Raw genomic sequence first — 6,692 nt, 5'->3', positions numbered from 1 at the left:
TTATAGCCGCCGGAGAGAAACTTGACGTGTGAATCAAACATAAACCAGAGATGATTCACAATTTAAGTATTTACAATGTAACTAACCCCAAATCAACTTTTTATTTTTTGCTGATAATCTCTATATAGGTTGTTTAGGGTTTTGTCTTTATGTTTCTGTGGTAATTGTGACATATACATTTGTTTAGTTCTGCATTATTTCATCTAAAACCCTCTCAGTGTACCACTGGCAGGGTTATACAGGGGTGTTAGTTACCCTTTAATACTGAAATCGGTTTTAAAAAATAGCCCAATGTGTAATTTGGGATACATGTTTAGGAATAACAACTGGCATATACTCTGGTGTATGCCAGTTATTATGGTTTCATACATTTATTATAGCCAAAGGTGATGTTCAAAAGAAACAAAACATGCTTTAGTTGCATTTAAAAAAGAACAAACTAAACAACATTAAACATCTAAATATAACAAAAGAACTGTAAATGCAAATGCTTGAAACTACGATGAAATGCACGACTCTAGTCCAGGAGAGAACAACTAGTTAGCCCACGAGAAGAAAAAGAAGAACAACTTGATCCTGACCAAATCACGGGAAACAGTTGAGTCACAGACATCAACATGATTAGTGCCCTGATGGTTGAGTGCAGAGGAAGGTAAATGAACAACAAACAAAAATAGGAAACCAGGTACTCAATAGATTATTTTTTTATATGGTGTTCTGTCAGCGAAGAGCTAATAAAACAGTTGATTCAGACTGGCTGGCTACAAACTGCTGACTTACTTAATCTATCCTTTCTTTGGTTTCTCAGATAAGCTTTTAGTAACTCCCAGCATGATTCTTCCAACAGTAGCTGTCTCTAGACCTGCACTTTTATCCAGCCACCCTCCCACTGGTTTGCCACAGCTTTCATTCAACATAAAAGCATTCTGAGTACTATGTTTAATACCCACCTTTGTTCAGATAACTTTGGGACCGGAGTGATCCTGTTTATACCAAATCGGAATGAAAGCTACCGCAATGCTCCCAAAAATTGTTGCCCATAGTAACATTTTCCCTCGGCTAATAATCTGCGATATTTGTTTCTTCCGTTTAGAGGGAGAAGATAGTACATAACTTTCAGCTTATTAAAATGTCAATGTTTTTTTTATAGCTAGAACCGAAGATCATGCTTTTCTTCACTCGTAGCTTTGATATTTATAATTTAATTTAAAACCCACCAATGACCTTTGAAAAATAGATCGCGGTGGCATTTTAAATGTTTAGATCTGCCATGAATTGAGATGTTGATTTTTTCCAATGTTTTGTTTTCTATTTTCTTCTGCTTTACATTCTACAGCCTCTTTGAGAAGAAGAATGAAATTAATTTAACTTTCAGTTTCAGAAAATATGTTTTGTGGCAAGTGTTAGAAATTGTGTTAATTCATCAATTTCAAATCTTCCTCTCTCCTTATCTTCAATTGTACTTTTATTTCTATCCAATATTATTTTCTCTGTGTGTGACTGAATCAGTTGTCAGTGTACAGGTGGTACACCAGCTGTCAGCCACTCTATCAGTATAAGCCCAGTCCCTGCTACTTTACTATGCATGTTTAACAGCTTAAACAGTTAAACATGGTACAGCATCACTAAAAGTTATACTCAGCCTAAACCAAGTTAACCCCTCATCTGAAAAAAAAATAAAAAATTGTAATTGACAAGAGGTACGTTAATTTTGGCTTCTGCATCCTATTTATACTGATAGTTCATTGAACTTTCACCAAAAGATGAATATTACTTTCTGATGACAAAATAAGAACATTTCCAAAGTGGGTTATTTTCCAGTATGTAATCTTGAAAGTTATAAGGAGGCATCGTATTATGTATTATGTCATTGTAATGTTTAAGCATACATAATACAAAAGACAAGAATTAACAGGTTTACCCTGAAATTCCTCCATCACCTCATTTTCAACCACCGTCATTGGGATTCTGAATATGTAAAAGTCATCCAGGCTGAGCCATGGCTATCTAATAATTCCATGCATATTTGTTGTAAAGTGAAAGTAACATTGCAGTTGAGGATTATAACCCCTTATGTTTACTGTACTATGGCACCAGTTGGCTGTGAATGGACATTAATAGCACAGCTAAGGTATGTTTTACCCATGAATGAATATTAATGAGACTTGGCTACGTTATACTGGAAGATTAAAGTCCTCCTCCTCTCATGTATCTGGGGAACTTAAGCATATTACATGTCTTTATCAACCTGACAGCAGGAACAGCCTCTTTCTCAGGTTTCTATGTTGAGTTATGACCTCATCATCTCGTTTGTACAAAAGGGAAAAATTAAATTAGTTAGAGTAATGAACCCAGGTGCTTTTCATGCGAATTTTTTCCACTCATTGTTCCCCAAGTTGTTTAAGGGAGTAATCTGCCGAACATACTGTCGAATCACTTAAATCCAGGCCATCAGAGCAAGCTGCCAGGGGTCTGGTCTTTTAAATGCGCCTCCTCATGGGGGTCCTAGATCAAAGATGAAAGTATGCTGAACGGTGTGGGAGATGGGTAAAGGGGAGGCATGAAGGGAGTAGGGAGTGCAATACATCAAATTAACAAATTTGCTTTCCCTTTCCCAGTAGGCAACGGAGTAAATTCTCTGGCACTTAAATTGGTATTGGAATGACAAGAAAGGAGAGCAGGAGGAGTCAAATGGCAGAAAGAGGTTCTCGGTAAGACAGTTATGCAAGATTGAATGAATGTGTAATTAACAACACTCTTACTCCTAATTAAAACCTCTTAACTTTCTCCTCACAAGGTTGCAGCAGCTGGTAAAGACAACGCTCTCACTGTGCGATGAGAGACATAAATTTAATGTCAGTATCGCAAGGCAACACCTGGTTATGCCCACGCCTGTCATTGTTGGCATCATAGCTCATTTTGTCAATGAATTACCATCCTCTTGGGCTAAGGCAGAAAGGAAAATGTGGATTCTTTCATCCCAGAACGATAATCCCTAGTGGCTCTAATGTGGTACTACATATCCATTTTGAAAATTAAATATACCGTTGTTTGGTTCAGCAAGGCAGACACCTGCCTCCTCTAGTAAAAATGTCATACTCCAGAGCTGAGAGATTTCCCTGAGGAACAACATCACAGTATTGCCTTGTAACTATAACTTAATATCATGTCAAAATCTCCCGGGGATGATGGTAAAGCCACAGAAAAAGGGGAAAACAAGAGTAAGTCGTATGCTTGGAGAAACAGATGGAGGCCATGAGCAGGGGGAAGAAATGGAGAGAGGCAACAGAAGGGAGTGCTGAGGAAGGAAAGGGAAACTCGACACACAAAGTGAAACGAAACACGTTCCACCCCCAGATAATAAAAGCAACATGGGAACAATAAAGGCCTATCAGGCCATTTGAAAAGACAATGTGAAACAACATGGGAATGCCTTTTAGTATTAAATTTTCATGTCAGTTCAATAAATGATTCTGTTGTCTTTTATAAAAGTGTTTTTAACCCGGGCAAGGAGAGTCCTGTGGGACATGCATATGGTGGATGTTTTGCTGCTGTGATAGCTCAAAGACACTCCTCCACTGACATGTATTGTCTTGACATCCTCTCGCCTGTCCTCTCGCAATCGGAAGAAACAGACGAGGCCCATTAGTTGTCCTAGTTCTTCCTAATTTTATTACTATTTCTTGAGTAGGTTTGATTTTGCTTCATTGCATTTGGCTTTATCAACTTCTCCACTAAATGACTTAAATCTCTTCCCCACAGAGATGATTACATATAATCAGTAATTGCATGTCGTCGACGTGTTGATGTTGTTGATGTGACTGGTCAATAATTAGATCTGTTGTTCGCTGTAATAGTAGACCTTCACCCACAGTGATATTCTCCTGCACAGAAAAGTTTGAGTGAATATGATTGTGCTGTGCTTAGGATTGGAGCTGAGGGGTTGGCAGCTGTAGGAGAAATTTGACAGTTGATGAACACCTGACTCAGAGGCATCATCTGCTCTACTATTTAGATCTGCTCATAATTGGTGTCTTATTTACTCATTTAGCCCAAACCGACTTACCGCTCGAGAAGAAAGGAACCGATCACGCAGAACACTGAACTGCTTCGACCACGTTACAGATGAATTTGTAGAAAATTGATTCAAGCATTAAAAGCACTTGTCATCTTAGAGTTGCCTGATAGGATGATGAATTGCCACTGTGGAAACTTCGATCACCTAAGCTGTCTCAGTAAGACACACTTGATCACTGTCAGAGAAGCTCAAGATGGTCAGAGATTGCTGTATGGGCATGGGATTCACTCTTTTCAATCCCTCTTTGCCTTTCTTTCCAGACTCATTTGTGTCAATCTGCCTGTGTTGCAGACCGAAGATGAAAAACCTCTAAAAATAAAGAAAATAGAAAGCAGAAACAACTATTCAAAGAAATGTATTGGGGGAACAGTATTGGATTAAAGTGGACATGCCAGATCTAAAACGGGAAGTCTGCTCTTGATTCTGCTTAACCCTCGGCTTCATTGCAAAGCTATTCCACAGGGTGGAAAAGCTTTGCAATGAAAGCTATTCATTTCAAAGCTTTCATTGTTTACTTTCCTTTAAATTAATTGTTGACAAAACAGTACATTATCACCACCCACAGGCTGGGGTGAAAAAGGTGTGAACAATAGTGGACATTTTGGCAGATGTAGAGGCCATTGGGCATTTTTGTTAGTTTGGTGTCTGTGTGAGAAACTAACAGGAACCTTGCCATTGCAGATATAGTCATTCCTATGGTACTGTATATGTTTTGTCAGCTGTGCATAGGTGTGAATTTGTTCAACCCACAAACCGTAGAAGCAGATCTGCAGTTTGAAGTGGAAAACGGCATTCAGTATGCATTAATGACCTGTCAGGAAAAGCGATGTGCCCGAGAAGCCGCTATAGTGGTGCAAATGCCATTTTCAGTAGAAGAAGAACCGAGTAGTGATGTGTGGCTATGCTATTGGTGTACAGGTTGGCAAAAACCACTAATGGCAAAGGAATGAACCCACCTCAGAACAGAGTGTCAGTACAGAACTGGGGCATAAATTGGCAAGTGAGTAAAATAAAGCAATGAAACAGTTAAGGTTAGAAAGCAATGAAATACAGTTCACATATTGTTTCTGCTGACGCCACAGCAATATCCATTGGAAGTGGTGATAAATAAATGAATTAATGTAATTACCATTGTATTCAGTTATAATCACAGGTGTCTTAAGCATGAATAAGTAGTCATTCAGCCTCATTAAGCTGTTTGATATAATTATTTGTGGCACACTGAACATGGACAAGAGAATGAACAGAGGAGAGGTGAGATAAGCAAGACAAAGATAGCCAAACATGACTGTTACTATTTCCGTGAATATTAATGTTCGGGTTATTTTGTGGAGCCAGGGTTCCTGGATCTGACTCCAAATAAAAATCATTAGGATCAAACAATCTACCACATCAAAGTAAATCAACATTTTACATTATGGATTGTTTGTCATTTCTCCTTCCCGTTTCCTGAAAAATCAGTTTTTAGGTGGAATAGAAATAATTTTGACAACATTTTTATTAGTCATGTGTTTTGAGGATGCGTTCAACAAGCATCTTAAAAAACGTTATTTCAGCTGTCAGTACTGATTTGCTGTTGTTAGTGTTAAAATCTGGGTTTCTGAATTGTGTAGGTTGTTGGTTTGATACGTAAATTAAGTAAATTGTTATTGTGAAGCCTGAAACAGCTTCACGACAAGTGGTAACATCATATAATGTTTTGATCTACATTGCAAAGTCACAAGAGGACCTCTCTGCTTTTAACATTTTTTGACAAAAAAAGGCTGCAGTAAAATGTGATTAAAGAAATTATGCTAATGAAAAGACATGTAGTTTTTGTTCTATGTCTATCAAGAACTTAACTTTTAAAAGCACTAAGCTTATATTGTACAGCGAAACATCCTTGTACAAAACTTCCACCTCAATGAAAATCATGTCTTTTTGCTGGGTTAGCAAAACAGAATGCATATCACCAAGTCACCAAGGACATAGGTTAATGGGCTGCTCTGGTTGAGCGGACTAAATATGGCTCAGAATCCAAAAGAGTACTGGGACGCACCCCCATTCTTTAGGTTGTATTGCATTAACCTAGCAATGTGTTCACTGGAAGTGATTTATTTGTGGATAAAACGAGGTCAACAGTCTGTAGACTAGATTTGTGGACTAATTTTTATGGATATAATTCATGCCGGAATTGAATATTTCTTTATGTTTTCACATAGTTTGCTAAGTCAGTAAGTAATTTTCCCGTCCAACAAATTTGTCTGTAGGATGAAGAGAAGCTCGTTTACTGTGCTGTTGCGTGTGGGAATATATCCAGTGGCAAATCGAAGGGGATCACAGGGAGGACCGTAAAAGATGCTTTCAATATATACAGCTTCCTGTTCAAGTCATAGCAAGGCATGCGGTGTCAGCTTTCTCAATGAAGACATGAAAGTAATACTCAAAAAATTAAATAAATACAAAAAATTATAACCATATATACTTAGCTGTGCTCTCCCTAAAAGTTTTACTGCTGTTGTCTATTTTCTTTTTTTATGAAGGCTATATTCGGACTAAGCAAGGTTTTTTGCTTGGTCACTGCTGGGATCAGAGAATTCACATGGGTGAGAGCTATAGTAAGGTGTTTAGTCTC

The 6,692-nt window shown here is 37.9% G+C and overlaps 1 long non-coding RNA gene across 1 annotated transcript in view; it reads left to right on the top strand.

Annotated features, from left to right (window-relative positions):
* LOC107836454 (uncharacterized) overlaps positions 1-3,464 on the top strand; it is a 27,314-nt gene extending 23,850 nt beyond the window's left edge. The window contains exons 2-3 of the long non-coding RNA XR_001662356.1: positions 2,622-2,711; positions 2,798-3,464. This is a non-coding gene — a long non-coding RNA (uncharacterized LOC107836454). The remainder of the gene's footprint in view (positions 1-2,621; positions 2,712-2,797) is intronic.
* Positions 3,465-6,692: the final 3,228 nt, after the last annotated feature.

Source organism: Poecilia formosa, unplaced genomic scaffold (genome assembly GCF_000485575.1).
Source record: "Poecilia formosa unplaced genomic scaffold, Poecilia_formosa-5.1.2 Scaffold60, whole genome shotgun sequence".
NCBI lineage: Eukaryota > Metazoa > Chordata > Actinopteri > Cyprinodontiformes > Poeciliidae > Poecilia > Poecilia formosa.
Note: the sequence above shows the minus strand (reverse complement) of the source record. Positions and strands in the feature narration are given on the sequence as shown.